We start from the raw sequence: 20,373 nt of genomic DNA, 5'->3' as shown, positions 1-20,373 counted from the left end.
TTGAGTTTAATAGTCAGTTTTGGATAGAATGTTCTATAGCCCCATTATTTCACACGAAACATTTTCTTTCACTCTTCTTCCTCATTCAAATCAGCATATGGTTGCCCTGGCAGTCTCTGCCCTTACCCTCCCTTCTCCCTCTTTCTTTCTCTCCCTCTTTCTTTCTCTCCCTTTGGATAAAGTAAAAAGAAATGAAGAGAAGTGTCATTTTACTTTTTGGAGATTTTTCAGGAACCCGACCTCCCTGGAGGGCAGAAATACTACAATAGAAAGTAAAGGTCAAGTTGACTGTGGTGAAGCTCAGGCTTTTGTTTGGCTGTCCTATGGGCTCCTCTACTGGGGCCTAGAGCCTCTGATTGCTGCAGCTTTTAGCAAAGGAAGAACAGCCTGGTGCTTACAAATCCTGCAGCTGCTTTCATCACAGTTAGGCACAGGAAGAGCAGGCTTGGGTGTCAGGGAAGCTGAATTTCTAGCTGCCTTTCGAACTTCCGGTGAGTCATCCTTTACTCTTGGACAAGTAGGAGTTAAAGATACGGAGTGGCTGAGGGTAGGCAAAGATGCTACCTCCCATTTACCTCCTGCTTCCTGCCCAAGCATCACATTTCCTAACCACATCCCAGCTCTGACTTGACACCTTGAATCTGGACTGTTAAGTCGGGTTCATTTCACTCCTGGCTCTGAACAGCCTGCTTCTTAGCTTGCCCGTGTCTGGCTTTGATCCTGGATTTCAGAATCTAATACTGCTTCCTTCCTTCTGATCTTCTAGCATAGATTTATTCCCCCTGCTGTTCTGGATTCTCAACCTTGGTTTCTGATAGGGTGGGACTGGGAAACAGAACTGGGTCCCTGGGGAGCATTGGGTCCTCGGCTCTCTGTGCTTCCGCTACTGGATGTGGCCGCGCAGACGCAACTTGCCTTGCTGCCAGCATTCCTGAGCTCTTGAACTGCTATACCTTATTTTCTAATCCGCTTTCTTTTACAAGGCGGAGTGTTCTTCACATCTGCCTGTGAGTAGAACAAATCCTTTGTGCTGTGGTAATTAGAGACGAAGAAAGAAGTTTTGCCTTCATCACAATTTTCTAAATTACCTGTTGTACTCGTAGCTCAAATCACACCTGATTTTCTTTTTAAATAACTGACAGTGAGAGCTATCATCTAGCACAATTGCACACCTCTGTGGTGGCATTTCTGCGAATCATAATGCAGCCGGGGTGACTTCTGGGGGCTCACACGAATAATCTACAGACATTCAGTTTCAGTTCTCACACACCGAGTGACTGAATCCCATGAAGCGTTCTTTGACACCAGGCTTTTGGAAAACAAAAAGCCTATTTATGAGGAGATGAACAAAAGGAAATGATAAAAATTGCAAGTGAAAGCATTGGCCCAACTCTAATTTCATAACCCTGACCCTGTAGTTAGAAGATTCTCAATGCTGGACACCTCTCCTTAGGAAATATTTGATGGGAGAAGGATGTAATAATGTTGATGACTTTCTCCAGCCAGGACGTGGCTGCCCCTGGGCTTCTACTTTTAGTGAATTTTTTTGTTCTTATGGAAGCTTGGGAAGGGCCAAGTTGGCTCTTAAGATATCATCTGAATGTAGAAAACAGACTTATGGTTACCAAGGGGGAAAGCGGGGGAGGGATAAACTGGGAGATTGGGATTAACAAATACACACTGCTGTATATAAAATAAACAACAAGGACCTACTGTATAGCACAGGGAACTCTACTCAATACTCTGTAATGACCTATATGAGAAAAGAATCTAAAAAAGACTGTATATATGTATAACTGATTCACTTTGCTGTACAGCAGAAACTAATACAACATTGTAAATCAATTATACTCCAATACAAAGTAACAAAAAAGATATCATCTGAATAAGCAAGATATCACTGCTGCAGCCCCTACATGGGATTCAGTCCTCTTCAGAGCTCTTCTCCCAGCTTGGGTCCTTCATATCCCACTGGCCCTTGTCCCCTAGGGCCATTACAGCAGATGGGAATGGCCGATCTTTTATTGTCCCATTTATTTTTACATGGGAGTACGATACTGATCCATACCAGACCTCAATCCATTTCTCTGTACTTCTTGTGCTGACCAGTACATTCCATGGCATGTCTTAAAGCATTTCTGTACCCTAAACATCAGCATGTCCATAACGATCTACAACAGAAGCCCTAACACACAGGAACACTGTTTCACCTTTCGTGGTTCTTACAAGGTGAGATAATCACAAACAGAGCTTTAAAAGTAATCAGTTATGCTGGATGCTCAACTGGTTGCATGAGTGAGCTCTGAGGGCAGAACCCTGTCGCATTTCTTTCTTTCTTGTTTTTTTAATAAATTCTTAAAATTTTATTTATTTATTTTTATTTTTGGCTACGTTGGGTCTTTGTTGCTGTGCGTGGGCTTTCTGTAGTTGCGGCGAGCAGGGGCTACTCTTCGTTGCAGTGCGTGGGCTTCTCATTGCGGTGGCTTCTCTTTGTTGCGGAGCACGGGCTCTAGGCGCGCGGGCTCAGTAGTTGTGGCTCGCGGGCTCTAGAGCGCAGGCTCAGTAGTTGTGGCGCACGGGCTTAGTTGCTCCGCGGCATGTGGGATCTTCCCGGACCAGGGCTCGAACCCGTGTCCCCTGCACTGGCAGGCGGATTCTTCACCATTGCACTACCAGCAAAGCCCCTGTCACATTTATTTCTGTACCCCCAGAACTTTGTTTAGTGCTTACTGCCTGGTTACTACTTGAGAAATAACTGCTTAATACCGAATGATCCTGCATGAACTAAAACAACATGCACTATTTTAAGATAATTTATCCTCTATTACTTCAGCCTTTAAGGATCTCAGTAAATGCAAGAGGAATCATTAGAAAAACTGGAAAGATACAAATGGACTATATCTGACTCTTATTCAAGAGGAAATTTTGCTTAGCAGAAGTCACCCACCTTCTCCGATAAAGAAGGGAACAGGGAATAGTTAATGCAAATTCAAGTTAAAAATAGCAACATGTAATTTATGCATAGATATTTTTCAGCTATCACCACCCCGAATATCTATCCAAAGGGTTGACTGCTTTGGATAGATGATGTCAGGGAATCCATATGCAGGGCAAACAGCATGTGAAAAAATTCACCAGTTGCATCAAGTTCCTGATGTACTGTCTTTGAAGATCCTCAAATCGTTCTCTTTAGAGCAGAATATCCATTTTTAGAGGGCTTACCTTGGGCTGGTTGGCCACTCTTGCTGTTCACAGCTGTAGGTCGCCTCTCTGTGGTCAGTTAAACCAGCCTCAATCTAACCCTTCATTAAATCTGCAAATAAGGAGACTGGACCAGGGGACCTCTGAGGGCCTTTTGGCTCCTCCTTCTGGGATGACATCAAACCATCAGAGTAGATCTGGAAGCAGTGAGCTTCTCTCTCTGCATGTTTTTCCCCCTGTTCCTCTGAGTTACAGCTGTGAGGGCAGGTGTGAGGTTAATTTTTCAAATCCCTTAAATGGCTCAATTTTGGCAGCTCCTGTACTCCCTAATCCATCCCTTGAGAGCCAGCGTAAGAGGTCTTGCTGCTCCCCCGGAAGATGCTGAGTGGATTCAGGCTCCCCACTTTGTTTCTTCTTCTGGACAAGAGCCCCCGCTCCCCACGCTGTGAAGCACACTCCTCGGTTCTCGGACTTCTGCTGCCATCCTCCACGGCCTCCTTCTACGTACTTCTCTCCTTCTGACACTTTTTTAAAAAGCCTAACAGCAGGACTGCAAGCTAAGAACAAATCCTTGTTGCCACTGCCTAGCACAATCCTTTTCAAATGCTGTTATTTTTTTAAAAACTGAAATCATTTTAGAAAAAGTCATTACATGAGGCCCCCTAATATATAAATCAGTAAAGACTGGAAGATTCTGTCTTGGCTTCTGACCTCAAAGAACCCCAGTATACTTCAGAATAATTTTAAAACCAATTGCTGGGTTTCCCTGGTGGTGCAGTGGTTAAGAATCCACCTGCCAATGCAGGGGACGAGGGTTCCAGCCCTGGTCCGGGAAGATCCCACATGCCACGGGGCAACTAAGCCCGTGTGCCACAACTACTGAGCCTGCGCTCTAGAGCCTGCGAGCCACAACTACTGAGCCCTCATGGCACAACTACTGAAGCCCGCACGCCTAGAGCCCGTGTTCCGCAACAAGAGAAACCACCGCAATGAGAAGCCCGCGCACCACAACCAAGAGTAGCCCCCGCTCGCCACAACTAGAGAAAGCCCCGCATGCAACAACGAAGACCCAATGCAGCCAAAAATAAATAAATAAATTTATATAAAAAAACCAAAAAACAAACCAATTGCTTAGGATACTGAAGAAAGAGAAATTATTGGGGAAAAAAATAAGTATCAGTAAAAACACTCTACCTGCTCCCTTAGCTGTTATAAATGTTTGGTAAAAGGAAATAAGACCAACTTAAGCTCACTTTTAAGAGAGCTTTCTTCGGGTTCTTTCATCTTCCCATTCATATTGATGGAGGCATTATGACCTGGGTCAACCAAATAAAGAAAAAAAAAAAACTGGAGTAGGAAGTCAAAGACTGTGAGTCATACAGAACTATCTCTTTACCAGGACCAGCTCCAACGAAAAGAATGATGAACAGGAAATGTCCAACATCATAGCATGAGGTTGGAGTTAAAGAAACAAGTTCTACTTAAGTTTAACAAGAATAGAGTCAACTTCATGGGCTTGTAACCAAAGCCAGATAGCGTGGCTAGCATACTCCTTCAGTCTCTTAGCTGTACATTGTCCATGCCTGGCCCTTAGTTTTACGGCCATGTGTCTGTCTGGGCTTCTGCCCGGGAGAAATTCAAAATAATGATTTAGGATGGGGAGCTCAGTTCCTCTGTTGCCTGTTTCTACGCTGCGTCCCAGCATCCGTGCAGGCAGGGTTAGTGTCTCTGTGTTTAGAGGGAGAATCATGACTCCCTCCAGCCCTGCTCAGCTCTCCTGCAAGCTTTTCCTCTGTTGATCTGAAGCAAAGAGTTTGGCTTTTTCGACCACATCAGACTCAAGTCTGTCCACCCGTTAAAACTGTCAGATTGATGACATTTCTGGTCACTCTCAAGGAACAACAGTCTTACAGACCATTCGGTGAAAACAATGAGTTTCGATTTCTTAATCAGAAGGCTCAGTCCTGTGAACAATCAAAACTTCTGCTGGTTTTGGCATTGGACTTTTCTCTTCTTCCCAGGTGGGGCCGCCATGATGGAGAACACGTGGTCAGACAGGAGGGCTGTGATCTACGCCCCTCCTGCCTCTCCAGCCTTTTCCCTCTCACAGGTTTTGCCCCCTCCCCAGGGTCTGGCCCTGGGCTTGAGGGCAGGTGGCTGGAGTTCACAGCACCGCTCTGTTTAAAGAAATGCTTCAAGATGCTCCCACTCTCATGACCCTTTTATAAGTGGGCTAAGAGGGTGAGATCAGTTCGCAGACATTTCCTTTGTAAGTTCTGCACACCCACTCTCTGCTGCACTCGCTTCAAATTCTGGCAGAGTCCTTTCCCTTTCTGAGTCATTCAAGGCATTCTTTGCAAGGCTAACTTTTTTTTTTAAATTGATGTATAGCTGATTTACAACATTGTGTTAGTTTCAGATGTGCAGCAAAGTGATTTAGTTATATATATATATCTTTTTTATTTCAGATTATTTTCCATTAGAGATTGTTTTAAGATCTTGAGTATAGTTCCCTGGGTTATACAGTAAATCCTTGTTGCTTATCTATTTATTTATTTGTTTATTGATTTATTAGCCACGCCGTGCAGCATGCGGGATCTTAGTTCCTCGACCAGGGATCAAACCCATGCCCCCTGAAGTGCAAGCTTGGAGTCTCAACCAGTGGACCGCCAGGGAAGTCCCTATCTATTTTATGTATAGTAATTTGTATCTCTTAATCCCATACTTCTAACTTATCTCTCCCCCACCTCCCTTTCCCCTTTGTTTTCTATAATACTAACCCATTCTTAAGAGAGTGAAGGCTGAAGTTTGCAGATGAATCTGCTCCTGGCCTCCCCGAGGTCTCTGAACTCTGTGCCACGTGTGGCTGCAACATTATTTAGCAAGAGGCATCCCTCCTCTGTGCTTCCACACAGAAGCAGCTGATGTGCCGCTCTCAGTAATTCCATGGCGTGGTTTTCTCCAGCGGTCGGAATTTGTCTTTCAAAGATGCTTGCTCTGGTCACAACTTTACGATCTCGGACAGGTGCGTGCTGACTGTACCCCTTAACCCATTAACTTCTTCACCATCTTCTGGGTCTCCAGGGCTTCAGTCCTTCATGAAACCTATACTGCTCTTTCCATTTAGTTTTTCTGTGTGAATTAACCTAAACTCAACCTTCCCTCGGGATGAGAGAGTTTCATATATAGACGCAGAGTCTTATATCCCGTCTACTTGCACGGTTAATGTCTCAAGCATGTATATTTGTTTCCTCAGCAGAACTGTAAGTGTATCAGGAGAACCAAGGGTGACAGCCCAGCAGTCCAGGGGCAGGAGCCCACTCCTCTTGGACGACAGCAGTTTTACAGGTAAAGTAGTTGGAGCATCTTCCACAGAAGCAAATGCTGCGGCTACAGGGCTTGGGGCTCTGTAGACTGGTTAGGAGTTCCACAACCTGAAGCAAGAATGCGAATTTTCTATTCACAGCCATTTTAAACATCTCACAACCTTTTTATATTGGGGCTGATGACACTTGGAAGGAGGGAATCAGATAGAGCCATCACCCTGTTAATGTCTCAGTCATAAGCATAGGGTATGAATAGATAGATGACAGAAGGGCAATGATATGATTTTATCGGTAGATCCACACATTGAAACAATCAGGAGTGACTTTATCAAAGGAAGCAGATAGTGGATAAGCATCCTGGTGAGTAATCTCATTGAGAATGTGGTGACTTAATCCACCAAGAGTTTCTGGAATCCTGAATTCCTAGGGCGGCATCCGTGTTACAGGCCTCAGAGGACAGAGGGAGAAAAAATTTTGAGTCATACTATGGCATTTTTCTAATTATTCCAGAAGTTATTCTCAGATGAAAAAAGAAGTCATTGTTACTATGGTATTCCTGAAAACGGAGAGATTCTGATTCACAAGAGATGCCATCATCTGACACCTAATGTCTCCAAGGATAAAGTTAAAGACAGTTTTTTTGTGTGTGAAAGGATTCTGACCTTTTAATTAACACATGCGTCCTTTTCTTTGGTGAGAATGTTTACATTTTACTCTCTTAGCAAATTCCAATTACTATACAGTACAGTGTTATCAACTATAGTCACCAGGTTTTTCATCTTAGAAAACTTGTACCCTTTTACCAAACTCTCCCTATTTCTTCCGCCTCCCAAGCCCTGGCAACTATTCTTCTACCTTCTGTTTCTATGAGTTTGATTTTTTTAGATCCCACATATAAGTGATACCATGCAGCATTTTCCTGTGTCTGTCTTGCTGATTTAGCATAGTGTCCAGGTCCATCTGTGTCGTTGCAAATGGCAGGATTAATTTTTTTTATTCAATTAAAATAAATAATTAAGGTAAATCTTGACTGAAAAAGTCAAGATGTTAACACGGTAGTAAGTTCACCTTTATATCTTCTAGGTACATCTCTCTAGAGTCTTAGGCACAAAGAATAAGCATCCAAAGAAATGCAAATTGGGAATCGGAGAACCGACCACATCCTACCCTTGGTTCCTGTTGCCTCCTCATCCATCTCTTTTCTCAAAAAAACTTTCTCCCTTGACGTTCTAAACTGAGTGTAAGTCTCACCTCCTTCTTGGACCCTCCCGGGCCCTCCTTATCATCTTAGCCCTTATCTATTTTACCTGTGAATTGTGGTTAAGACATTCCGGGCTTTGTCTCAGCAGAAAAGGCACCTGTTCCTAAATTGACAGCTTTGATTGACATTGACAGTTAGCACTGTGATTGGTCAGGTGAGTTGGTTGGCTGTTCACTTCCTGTGCTTTCGGCTTATCGTATGGTTGCGTGTTAAGGCAACATATCACCATAAAGTCAGCCACAAACAGATCTGTCCTTATGCAAATTCACAGGTGTACCTGCCAAGGCGTTTAGAAGGTTGAATGTAGGCTTTAAGAGAAACAAAGAAGCTTAGTTAAGAAAAAAATGAAAGAAGATTTTTTTTTTTTTTTGAAATAAATTAAAAGCAAATCAACACAGGAGAAAAAGGAACTCTCCTACACTGTTGGTGGGAATGTAAATTGGTGCAGCAGCTATGGAGAACAGTAGGGAGGTTCCTTAAAAAATGAAACATAGAGCTACCATATGATCCTACAATCCCACTCCTGGGCATATATCCAGAGAAAACCATAATTTGAAAAGATACATGCACCCCAATGTTCACTGCAGCACTATTCACAACAGCCAAAACATGGAAACAACTTAAATGTTCATCAAAAGAGGAATGGATAAAGAAGATGTGGTACATGTATACAATGGAATGCTACTCAGCCATTAAAAAGAATGAAATAATGCCATTTGCAGCAATATGGAGGGACCTAGAGATTATCATACTAAGCCAGACAAAGACAAATATCATATGATAGCACATATATGTGGAATCTTAAAAAAAAAGATAAAAATAAACTTATATACAAAATAGAAATAGACCCACAGACATAGAAACCCAAACTTATGGTTACCAAAGGGGAAAGGGGGGAGGATAAATTAGGAGTATAGGATTAACATATACACACTACTATATATAAAATAGATAACCAACACGGACCTACTGTATAACACAGGGAACTGTACTCAACATTTTGTAATAACCTATAAGGGAAAAGAATCTGAAGAAGAATATATGTGTGTGTGTATTTATATATATATATAACTGAATCACTTTGCTGTACACCTGAAACTAACACAACATTGTAAATCAACTATACTTCAATTAAAAAAAAAATCAACACAAACACGGGGTTTAAAAGACAAGTAAATTAATTTAAAAACTCTGTTAATCAGACAGTTTCTGCATCTTAACTTTGAGGAGTCTTTGCTCTCACTCTCTCCTTAATATCAAGGGCAGAGACTGTTTTGTGAACCAAATTAGAAAATGATTTTGATTATCATTCACAAAATTCATGATTATGTACCTTCTCTCTATCTACCATGGGAAAATAGTATAATTCAAAAGTAGGTTAAGTTAGGAATGCTCTTTCATTCTTATTTGTAGAATGGAGAGCATCTAAAATGCAGCAAAATGAGACTCTGTTGTTTTGTCATGGTGACTTGTGGTCGCTACCGTGGTGACTTAACGCATGTAATGAATGACTGGGTAGCATGAACAATCTAGGACTTTATGATGCAAATGTTCATATCTTTCCACAGAAGTCAGGTTAAAAACTTCTAGAAGTGTATATTCCAGTTGATTTAGCCTTCCAAAGCACAAGCATGTCTTCAAGTGTCTAAGTTGTGTTTGCATAATGTAATGCAAACAGATACCCCACCTTCACTGATGAGTTTATTTCACGAGCTGAGTTGCCAGGTGTTGAGATGCTCAGTTAAGACAACACGCCAAAAGGAAAGTCAAGTCTTTAATCACTGCTCTAGGATAAGCCAAGAGGCCAAACAGGAACACGCACCAGCCCCCGAAATGTTCCATCTTCCCCATGGAATGGATGTGTGTGTGTACACATTGTCTGGTGGGGGAGAGCAGCTTCCCTACCCAGCAAATCTTTGTAATTGCCTATGGTTGGACCTGAAAAATCCCACGTAGGTTTTTAACCAGGTGCTACATCTGGCCAGTAGGATGCTTTATTTCTGGGCTCTGTGAGATACTAGTGACAAACAAACTAGAACTATCTGACAATAAAGGGGAATTTACTGGAAGGGTATTGGAACATTTTAAATAATGGAAGGGAGGGGATGAATAATAAAATTACGGGAAGGACAGTGATCCAGGTGAGCGCTGGCAGCCAGGATTCTCCTCTCACTCACTTCTTCTCTGTGTGAGTCAAGTTCACTCTCTCTTATTGTGGCCTGGATGCCTTAGGTGAAATGGGGACTTTACTGGAAAGTTAGTGGGTGGCTCGGATAATCCAAGGAATACGACTATTAGCAACTTTCGAGTTTCATATATGCAGTTCCACCACTAGCCCTACCTCTCCCAGTTCTAGTTAAAAAAATTAAAAAGCCAGAGAAGAACTCTGATTGGCTCCTGCCTAGATCAATCACTGTGAATGTGACCAATCACTCTACTCCCATCATGGAGACATGACCACTGGGCTCCACCCTGTCTATTGGGCATCATTTCCAGAGAAGGAATTATCAGTCAGAAAGAGGCATAGAAGATACCTCTTTAAACACATGAGAAGAAATGTCATTTTGGTACCATGTCTAAGGATGTAAAGGAAAAAAGGTTATTGAGAAAACTGAGCTAACAGCTTTTCATCTGCCAAATAACTTGTTTTATAAGTAGAGGTAACACCAAAAATCACTACGTGGTTCAGTAACTTTGTTTTTATAATTTTAAAGTTAATTCCTTTATGAGCCAGTGTTTCTTTGAGCTTATATACACTGTCCCTCTTCTCCTTTACACACACACCCCCAAGTGTGCAAGTCTGAGGATACAAAATGAATGAAACACGAGGTTTCTGCTCTTAAAGGAAATTATATTTCCTCTGTCTCTCTTGATTTTCACCTTCAGTGTGATAAAATTTTAGTTGACTAGCCTATATAATTAATTCAGTACATGTACCTCTGGAAGTATACCAGCTTTCCAATCATAAGATTTTTCTGAAAGTCTACATTTTATTCTATTTGCCCAGTGAAAAAGTTAAGCTTAAACAGTGTGTTGTATTCTTAACAGAAGGACCAACTGTAGTTCTAGTTTATATGAAACGACAACTGATGCTCACATAAATAAGTTTCATTGCAGTTCACAATGACTATTTGACTATTTATTTGCTGATATTCTGTGTCATTCCAATACCCACTGGAGACAAGCTAACTTTAGTATTATAAGATAATAACCACTTAAAAAAACAACTCCCTTTCACATGAGACTCACCAAGTGCTCTCTGGCCAAGAATCACCTCTCCTCCGTGAAGCTCCTTCTCTGAAGATGCCTCTCTCCAGCTTTCTTTTACCTCCCAATCTAGAAAAAGGCAAACCTCCCTGAGAAATAGTTTACATTCTTCTTCTCTCACTCAAGAGAATGAAAATCTGTCTTTCCTGGCCTCTTTGAAGGAAAAATGTAATTGATCTCCAATGCAATTTGAGCTATTCTCTATTTCCAAGTAGTTCTATTGATATATTCATCACCATGATTCCCCTTTTGTGTGTCTCCTTATATCAAACATGAATTTTTTTGCTGCTGTGCATTTGATCTCACTTTAACCTACTTTCCTACCTTGTCTGGCTTTTAAGGGGGTGACTAATATCACAGGACTCCAAAATTTCCCCCTTTGGGGAATAAGTATCAAGTTATCTTTCTAAGGCTCACAGGAACCCTTAGAACCTCAGTGACCACTGCCATGTTTCTCGAAGGAGTTTATAATTGTTATACTCTTTATCAAATTGTTGGCATTCTGGGAAACAACATTTTTAGCTTCCCATAAGACAGTTAACACTATTTCATAAGCATTGCACAAAGGCAGAGAGCATAGGTCTATGGACGAAAAATGTCGCCTGCCATATCAGTAAACAAAGGATCAAGCCATTAGTCACTGCAGTCACCCCTGAATGGGCACCCTGAGGGGATTCACCCTGAGGAGAAAAGCAGGATATGGCCCTAGATAGTTAAGGTGCCTATCAAAGGAATGATTTCAATGAACCCATATTCTTGCATCTTCCCACACATAGAAAAGTGCTAAATTCATTAACTTGAGATGTCTGTTTTTCTTTAATGAACAGTAATATTTTGATGGTCTGTCTACCTGTTTTTTGTTTGTTTGTTTGTTTTGCAAAAACTCCTATATATCCTGGCTCTCCCCTTACTTCTTTGGAGGGGTCTCTCAGAGCCATCTGAGATGCTGCCTCCTGGGCTTAAGTCCTCAGCAAGTCTGCCAAATAAAACATAATTCTCAGCTTTTAAGTTGTGGATTTCTTTCAGTCGACAGGTCCATAAGGTAAGTTTCTCTGCTTCTCTAGTTTCCTCATCTGTGAAATGACAGAGTCCTGATCTCACAGATTCTGGCGAGGATTCAATGAGCTGAGCCACAGGGAGCGCTTAGAACCTTACCTGAACACAGCAGGCACTCAGTATGAGTTCTGTGACCATCCCTGCAATTCGTCTCTATGAGGCAGCCAGTTGCTCCGGGGAGAATATGTACTGTACTTCCGGGAGAAGTGTCTGGGTTTCTGCTCAAATCCTGGGTCTTTACCACTGTTGGGGCAAAACAGTTCTTTTCTGTATCTTTGGATGCCAAAGTAGATTCACATCACCTGCTTTAGCTAGATGACAGGGATGTCGTGATCAAACAAGATCATGCATGATGAAAGCAGTCTATAAACAAGAACCCCTTCACGGGGCTATGACTGCAGGCAGATAGGGTAGTGGGTCCCAGGAGAAAGGGAAACGGACATGGCGTTTTGACATGAGAGAAGCCATTTTAGGCCTAACCCATTCTGTGATCTGAACCTGGTCACAGCGCTTGCCCTTGCAGAATAGGTCTCAGTAGTTAATGATTTTAAGGGAACAAAAGAATGTAAGAACAAATAGCTATTACCAGCCCAGGGAGATAACCATACTGGGGACAATAAATCCGTTGTAAAGACTCCCAGTCCTGTTTCAAAGGTAAAGATTAGCCTGAAGCACATTGAGCTGTTTTGCAGGATCCAACCCCCCTTGAGCACTTAACCACCAGACTAACTAGAGCCTAAGGACTGATGATGCTGACCTTTGCTGACCCTCTGACTTCAATCCACTAGAGCCTGGATGCTGTCAACAAACGTTTGCCCCAGTTCTATGCTGAATTCTCCTCTGCCCAAGCCCCTTCATGAATATGCATGTACCCTGAAAACTTCCCCAATTTTGCTGTTTGGGGAGACACTGCTTTAGGAAATATCCCTGGTGTTCCCCTTACTTTTGCAAATAATAAATCCTTCCTTCTCCTGCTCTTTGGCTTGGTTGTATCTTATGGCTTGACACCCACCAAGAGGTGAACCCAGTTTTGGGATATCATTATTATACTCTGTCTTTTGTGGTTTGGTTCCCTTGCACAGTTTGGATACCAACTCTGATGTGTGGGTGTCAACACCACCGAGCAATTCTCCAACACCAGCTGGGTGTCCAACAGTTCAACTCCATTCCAACACTACCCACCTGGAAATAGCATCAGATTTCCCGAGTTAAGGGCTCGGTCCCACAAGACTGTCCCCGCTTCAGATGCCACCTGTACTTCTGACCAAATGGCGATAAATCAGGGGGTCCCACCACCCCCACCTTGGGTTCCATTAATTTGCTAGAGAGGCTCACAGAACTCAGAGAAATATTTTACTTCCTAGATTACTGGTTTGTTATAAAAGGATATAACTCAGGGACAGCCAGATGGAAGAGATGCACAGGACAAGCTACGGGGAAGGGGGGAAGGAGTTTCCATGCCCTCTGGGTGCAGCACTCTCCCCGAATCTCCACGCTTTCACCAACCTAGAAACTCTCTGACCCCCCTCCTTGTGGGTTTCTATGGAGCCGTCATGGCGTAGGCACGGTTGATTACACCATTGGCTGTTGGCAATCAGTTCAACCTCCAGCCCTGCTCCCCTCTCCCAAGGTCAGGGGTGGGACTGGAAGCTCCAACCCTCTAATCACAGGGTTGGCTCCCCTGGTGACCAACCCCCATCCTTCGCTGTGGCCCCAAAGTCACTTCATTAACATAACCTCAGGTGTGATTGAAAGGGGGTTGTTATGAATAACAAGACACCTGTATCACGCTCATCACTTAAGAAATTCCAAGGGTTTTAGGAGCTCTGTGCCAGGAACAGGGATGAAGACCAAATATAGATTCCTTTTTATATATCACACTATCACAACCTTATTTCACCCGCCTCCCAAATCTCCCTTTAATGATGACGGAGTCCCTCATTTAATTGATGCTAGTTTGAGTTTGGCTTCTGTCATCTGCAACACTATTAAGTGACATGACTGGATTGTACATCACACTTGTGGCAGTGTGGGCGTGGATGGGGAGGGGTGGGGTGGGAGACGGGGGCTGTGACAGCCCCGCCGCTTAGAAATGGTGATGGGGTGACAGGAGGGACTGTCTGGGAGATACTTAGCATATGATAAGTCTTTATGTATTTTATCCTGACAGCAAAAACAAGGTTTCTGGATCAGAGGCTGATCTATTATTTACTTTAAAAATACCTTTACATGATGCTTCATTTTACCCCTTGGGGGATGCGATGAGGGCAGATATCACATCACATATATAAAGGGGGGTCTATATCACATCACATATATAAAGGGGGGGTCTGTGCTACAGGAGAGGAACCCCTGAATTATGAATTTTGGAGCTTTTATTTTATTTTTGGCTGCGTTGGGTCTTCGTTGCTGCGCGCGGGCTTTCTCTAGTTGCGGCGAGCGGGGGCTACTCTTCGTTGCGGTGCGCGGGCTTCTCATTGCAGTGGCTTCTCTTGTTGCGGAGCACGGGCCCTAGGCACACGGGCTTCAGTAGTTGTGGCATGTGGGCTCAGTAGTTGTGGCGCACGGGCTTAGTTGCTCCGCGGCACGTGGGATCTTCCCGGACCAGGGCTCGAACCCGTGTCCCTTGCATTGGCAGGTGGATTCTTAACCACTGTGCCACCAGGGAAGCCCAATTTTGGAGCTTTTAAAACAATCCTCTCTGGGAAGAGAAGGAAAGGTCCTTCTCTGTTATAATGAATGTAAATGAAGATCAGTGAATGAATGGCTCCAGGGGAGATAAATCTGTAAATCTCTCTGGAGTAATTCACTCTCTTTGTCTTCCAAGGAACGGTTATATTCATGTATCCTTAGACCTAGGATGCCAGTAAATTTTGCTCAGAAAGCCCTGGCCAGCCAGAAGCATGAAATTTTCACAGTTTCTTGACAGCAGGTGAAATTGATAGGATGTGATGCCTGAACCCAGGTGGTAAGGTTGACAGAGGTTTGGAGGGTGACCCTGAGGTTTCTGGCTGGGGAAATTGTGTATGGTGAGGCTCTTCACTGGGGTGGCAGATGTGGGAGGAAAGTAGGAGAATTGGGCTTTTTTTTTTTTTTTTTTGGTGGGGGGCAGGCAGGGAGGTTCATGGGATGATACATGATGATTCCATCTTGCGACAAGTTGGTTTAGGTGCTTGAGGGTCATCTGGATGGAGATGCACGGTCAGCAGTTGGAAACTGAGTCTGAATTTCAAGAGCAGATTTGGCTGCCGATATAGCCATGGGAATCCTTCACAGGCAGTGCTCTGAAATAGCCATGATTGTGATAACAATGGGTATGTGTAGTACCCCTGAGCAGGATAGATGACAGAGCTCAGGGGTTGTCAACATCTAGATTTTTGACAGTGTGAACAAAGCAGAGAAGAGCCCTGGTCACATCTCTTAGGCATGTGCCGCTCAGCTGGGGGGACTGTTATTGACTGCATTTGCCCTTCCCAACTGCAAATCTAGGACAGGGCTGCTAACCTACCCTAGAAACAAAGGGGAAATCCATCACTCTCAGAGCTGCCCAACAGAAGGCGCTACGAAACCGTGATGTATCTTCAGAATTTCTAAGGCAGTGGTTTACAAGCCTGACTGTATCAGAATCAGTTGCGGAATTGTTGTTTTTGTTTTTTTCTTTTAATATCAGTGCCAGGTTTCCCCTGCAGAGATTCTGATTCTGATTGGTCTGTGGTGAGGCCAAAATACTTGAGTACGTTTTCCAGCTCCCAGGTGATGCTACTGTGCTTCTGGGTTTGAACACCACTGTTCTCAGGTAACAAGCACACGAGCAACTAAATTAAGAGATGAAGAGGCTGCTGCTGTGTTTTGCAAAGGTATTTATCTTTGTGGCCAATAGCAAATAATTTATGGTTATTGGGCACCTACCCCAATGTTATTGCCTTGTAAGCATGTCCTCATACATGTTTCGAGACCACCGTGTAAGGAGGCTGCATCTTCATTGAGCTCCCTGGTTTATGTCAAATACCTGGCAAATCATCTTACTTGTGCAAAGAGAGGGATCACTCCACTGAAGGTTGTGGGAAGCAGTAAGCACGGGAAAGAAGAAGATCCTGTTGTTTTGTCTACCATTTTCCTAAAAACCAGCGGAGAAGCTGCTGGTATAACAAAAAAAGATCATTGTTACATTGTAGCAGCAGGATTAGGGAACTACAAGATGCAAAGAATAATTAGGAAGAGCCACAATTTATATTTGTACTGTAACTTACATTTTACAACGAACTTAAATTATTCATTGTCTCATTTGAACTCAACTCCCACCCCTCCTCCTCCCGAGAGGTTGGCAGCCAAGGTACCACCATCCCTCTTCTGCAGTCCTTGAAGTTAATCACCTGTCTCACTCATAGAGTCAGGTCTGATGCCCAGGTGTTCTGCATCCAAATCCAGGGTTCTTCCCACGGCCCTGAAATTTTAATAATTAGCATGGCTTACAATGCCTTATATTCTGGATATTGAGTATCTATTGTACATGGAATGTGAACAGATGGCAGAAGGTACAGAAGAGCTGCCAGGAAGAGCAGTGGACGGAGAAGCCATCTGAGGAGGTGGACACACACAGAGCCAGGTGTCGGGAGATGGGGCCCTGTCTCATGCTATGGCCTGAATGTTTGTGTCCTCCCCAAATTCATATGTTGTAATCCTAAAGCCCAAGGTGATGATGGTATTAGGAGGTGGGACCTTTGGGGGTGATTAGGTCATGAGGGTGGAGCCCTCATGAACAGGATTAGTGCCCTCGTAAAGGAGGCCCCACAGAGCTGCCTACCCTCTTCCACATTGTGAGGTGGCAACAAGGTGAATCAGGAAAAGGGTCCTCACCCAACCATGCTGTTGCCCTGATCTTGGACTTGTGGCCTCTAGAACTGTGAGAAATAAATGTTTGTTGTTTATAAGCCACCCAGTCTATGGTATTTTGTAGCAGCCAGAACAGACCAAGACACCCCATGTGGTCTCTCACTGCCTGCGTGGGGGAAGTCATCCCAACACTCTTGGCTCCATTTCCTCCTGTGTGAGATTATCGAGGTTCTTTCATGTTCCACATTCTCAGGGACTCATCCCTGTTCATCCTGCTGAGGTGAAACAGCCTTACAGGAATTATTAGTCACTTTTTGGGTACCAGAATACCAGCATTAAACAAGTCACAATCTCTGTAAAGAATGATAAAAACATTTATCAGGGATATTGGTGTGTATTTATAGCCACAGCTTTGAAAATACAGTTTGCAGGGGAAAAAAAAGGGGGTTGAAATTTCCATTTCACCTAAAGAAACTGCAAACTTCTAGTTATAAAATAAATAAGTCAGGTTCTTTTTTTTTTTTATAAAGTTATTTATTTATTTATTTTTGGCTGCGTTGGGTCTTTGTTGCTGCGCGTGGGCTTTCTCTAGTTGCAGCGAGCGGGGACTACTCTTCATTGCGGTCCCCGGCCTTCTCATTGTGGTGGCTTCTCTTGTTGTGGAGCACGGGCTCTCGGGTGCACAGGCTTCAGTAGTTGTGGCTCACGGGCTTAGTTGCTCCGCGGTATGTGGGATCTTCCCAGATCAGGGATCGAACCTGTGTCCCCTGCATTGGCAGGCAGACTCTTAACCACTGTGCCACCAGGAAAGTCCCGAAAGTTCTTTTCACATGAACAAAATTCTGTAACTACGTATGGTGACAGATGTTAACTACACTTAATTTGTGGTGATCATTTCGCAATATATATGAATATGGAATCATTATGTTGTACAACTGAAAATAATATAATGTTGTATGTCAATTATACCTCAATTAAAAAAAACTCTAAAGACAAAAAAAAAACAACTATGGAACTATGAAATAGTTGAAAAAATCACCACACATTTCTACCTTTAACTGTACTCATTTTTATCCCCTTGTCCTCCAAATACAGAGGGTCTGAAAAAGTAAAAGTTTAAGAGGATGAACACAAGAAATCATAGAGTTTATCATACTTGTGCCTGGATTATTTTTAGGTTTTATGGTCTATTTCCTTTTTGGTTCCAGTCTCATTTTCTTGGGCACTTTGCCTCACTGTTTTAGCATTATCTGTGTTAGTTTATACTAAATAAAATTCCCTAAAGCACAGGGTCTCTGTCATTTAAATGATGTTGCATATGTCCCAGCATGGCTTAGGGCACATAAATTCATTTCTTTCACAAATTCCTCCAAGTCCTGCAGCCAGACCCAAACCACAAGAAGATACCTGGTTCTTTTCCCAGTGAACACTGCCCATCTTTAACTCTGAGTTACACTACAGCTTGGAAAACAACTGCACCTCGAATTTTCCGTTCTAACTAGGGGTTTCAATGTGAAGCTTCATAAGACAAGAGACCAGGCTCTGGAGTCAAGCAGACCTTGTTCCCAGGCTCCTACCTTCTTGCTAGTGGCCCGTGGAGTGCTCTGACTCATGCCCCGAACAAAGCTTAGCTAACACACGTACTCTCTACACCAGGCACATCACAGCCTTCTTGCACTTAGGAAAGCTAAACAGCGCTTCGGCACTACGCCTGGGGGCCGTTTTCAGCAGCAAAATCACCAACAAAAAGCACAGAACTGCAGAAAATGTGGCAATAAGCAGACTGTAAACTAGGGACACTTATTTACAGTCTGAGAGCTGACACAAGAAGGCAAAGCGTTGCCCAGTTCAGCCTTGGCTGGGAACATGCGTGTTGGGCAACTCAGATTTTTCATTGCTCAGTGCTTGTCTGTGAATGATCTCGAAAGCCCAGTGAGGGGTGATTTGGGGGTTACAAATAAATTTTAGCTAACAGGCAGATCTGTCAATATGGAATCCCCAAATGATGAGGATTAACTTATATTTGACTATGCTCTGAGGTTATTTCTCTCTAGTGTATCTGTTTGGTGCAAATATAACTATGTGTTACTGTGCATCTCTCCTAACTTTTGTGTGCGGTGATGTCACTTTAGTTGCTTGATACTGGCCACATGGGAGTATTTACACTGTGGATATGGACAAATGCTACAAATCAGAGCTTGATTTGTTGATTGTACAGATTTAAGAAAGCGACGGAGGGCTTCCCTGGTGGCGCAGTGGTTGAGAATCTGCCTGCCAATGCAGGGGACACGGGTTCGAGCCCTGGTCTGGGAAGATCCCACATGCTGCGGAGCAACTGGGCCTGTGAGCCACAACTACTGAGCCTGCGCCTCTGGAGCCTGTGCTCCGCAACAAGAGAGGCCACGACAGTGAGAGGCCCGCGCACCACGATGAAGAGTGGCTCCCGCTCGCCGCAACTAGAGAAAGCCCTTGCACAGCAACGAAGACCCAACATAGCCAAAAATAAATAAATAAATAAATAAAATTTAAAGAAAGCGATGGAGAAAATGTTAATAGTGCAGATTAAACTTAGAACTGTATCATGTCTGGAGCCATTACATTGCCAGTAACACACAAAAAAAATCAAGGAATTATTCTTACAGGGTTCAAAAACTATTATGATCCAGCAAAGAAGTCACTCCATGATTGATCAGTGAGTGAAGTTCTGACATGTATCTTCGTTGTTTCAGTTACATTAATTAATCATTAATGTAAAAAAAAAATCAACAAGTGTTTATGTCACAACTACATCCTTCTGTCCATTGCAACAGGTTGGCTCTGACTGAAATCAATGAAAGCATTCTGTGAGAACGAATCATCAAATGGAATTGACAATTATGCATTTTATTATGATTTGTAATACATTTTTAACTTAAATGCATTCATTTCCAGAGAGCTGGCCGTGTAAGTGACACACCACTGATTCTAGCTGAGTAACCTCGATTACTTAACCCCCAGCCTCCATGTAGTTAGGTGTAAAAAAAAAATAAAATAAACCTCACAAGATTTTGAGAATTGAATGCATTATTGTTTCCAACATAATGTTTCCAGGTAGAGACTCAACAAACGTCAGCCCCATCTCCTCACTCATCTCACCAGGGGTTCAGAAGCAGCATCTGAGGCATCCCTGTACACACTCACCTGTCTTCCCAGACCTGGCCGCAGAGAGCTGTTTGACTAAAGTCTCCTTAAGAGGCAGGTGAAAACTCACCACTAGGTGGCACAAGCAAGGTGCTTTTGAAGGCTTTAGTTCTTCACACAACATAATTGGTTCGGAACACGAACACTGCGATGAAAAGATAAATACAATGTTTAAAGTCCACACGGTTAGGGTGCCCTTTCCAGACAACTCTAGTCTGGTGACCAATCTTGACTCCCCGAGCAAAAACA

This window comes from Eubalaena glacialis, chromosome 2, assembly GCF_028564815.1.
Source record: "Eubalaena glacialis isolate mEubGla1 chromosome 2, mEubGla1.1.hap2.+ XY, whole genome shotgun sequence".
NCBI classification, from domain to species: domain Eukaryota; kingdom Metazoa; phylum Chordata; class Mammalia; order Artiodactyla; family Balaenidae; genus Eubalaena; species Eubalaena glacialis.
This window is presented reverse-complemented; position numbering follows the sequence as displayed.